This window comes from Octopus bimaculoides, chromosome 4 (genome assembly GCF_046866305.1).
Source record: "Octopus bimaculoides isolate indiv1 chromosome 4, ASM4686630v1, whole genome shotgun sequence".
Classification (NCBI taxonomy): domain Eukaryota; kingdom Metazoa; phylum Mollusca; class Cephalopoda; order Octopoda; family Octopodidae; genus Octopus; species Octopus bimaculoides.
In genome coordinates this window covers 90,764,674-90,765,968 of record NC_142931.1, presented here as the reverse complement: position 1 = coordinate 90,765,968, position 1,295 = coordinate 90,764,674, and positions in this window count along the sequence as shown.

Here is a 1,295-nt window from a genome sequence, read left to right as displayed (position 1 = left end):
ATACACACACACATACATACACATATGCATCAAATACTCTCAAACGAATTCTAAATAGTCCAGCCTTGTAAGAGTAATTTACTGGTGGTTAAAGCTAAATATGTTTAAAATGGCTAGCCGTTTAGTAAGGTGTACTTTTAGTAAAGCTGATGGCGAGGCAACACGCAGTTAGCAAACCGCCAGACAGATTCCGAACGTTAAAAAAGTATTGAAATCTCATCAAAAGTCTTCTATCATTTCATGAACAATCTAGGTAACTAACGTCTAATTACACATACCAATACATGTCGAGCAACATACTCATATATTCCCACATGTATATGTGCATACACACACACACACACACACACACACACACACACACACACACACACACACACATATATATATATATATATATATATATATATATATATATATATATATATATATCGTCGCCCAAGTTCCCATATTATGCATACTTGCGACTATTGTGTGAGAATATATATATGCATAGGACGAATGAGTGTAAACAAGAAAATCACAAAAAGAGGGAGACATTTTAACAAAAGTATTATCAGTATATTGATTGAAAGGAGTGGGAAAGGGTCTTTAACGTTTCGGACGCTAGCCTTTTCCTTCATCAGATAGAAAATGAAGGGAAGGTGGAAAGAAAAAGAAGAAGAAGAAGAAGAAGAAGAAGAAGAAGAAGAAGAAGAAGAAGAAGAAGAAGAAGAAGAAGAAGAAGAAGAAGAAGAAGAAGAAGAAAAAGAAGAAGAAGAAGAAGAAGAAGAAGAAGAAATATTTAGGGGTCGGGTGGGAATGTCGTTTTATAGAGACGAGCTAGAGAGGATGAGACATGGTGTTGTATGCACATATTGTTGTTAGTGTAGAGAGAAGTTGGGGACAGGTAGTTCGTTAGAATTCTAAGACAAATACAGGAGTAGTTCAAATATATTTCTTAGGTATATTTAATTTTGTCTAAGCATGGTATTCAGCAGATATAGAATCCTTACTGAACTTATATGAACTATGTTAATTGTTATTCATCATCATGTACTGCAAAAGAAAGTTCTTGAAAGGTCAATTAGAATAAGACATTCCTAGATTCTGTATTAAATGTGCTTTTCTAACTAAATAGATTTTAAGGGCAAACCTTATATTGGAATATACCCACATTTTATCAAAATATTATAGGAAATATTTTTCAGAACAAAATAAATCCGTAACATGGCATTGAATTATGTATTATTTAATTTTTGCTCATTTAAAAAATACATATTGAAAGCTGTTTCTTACAGAATATTTTCACTCAT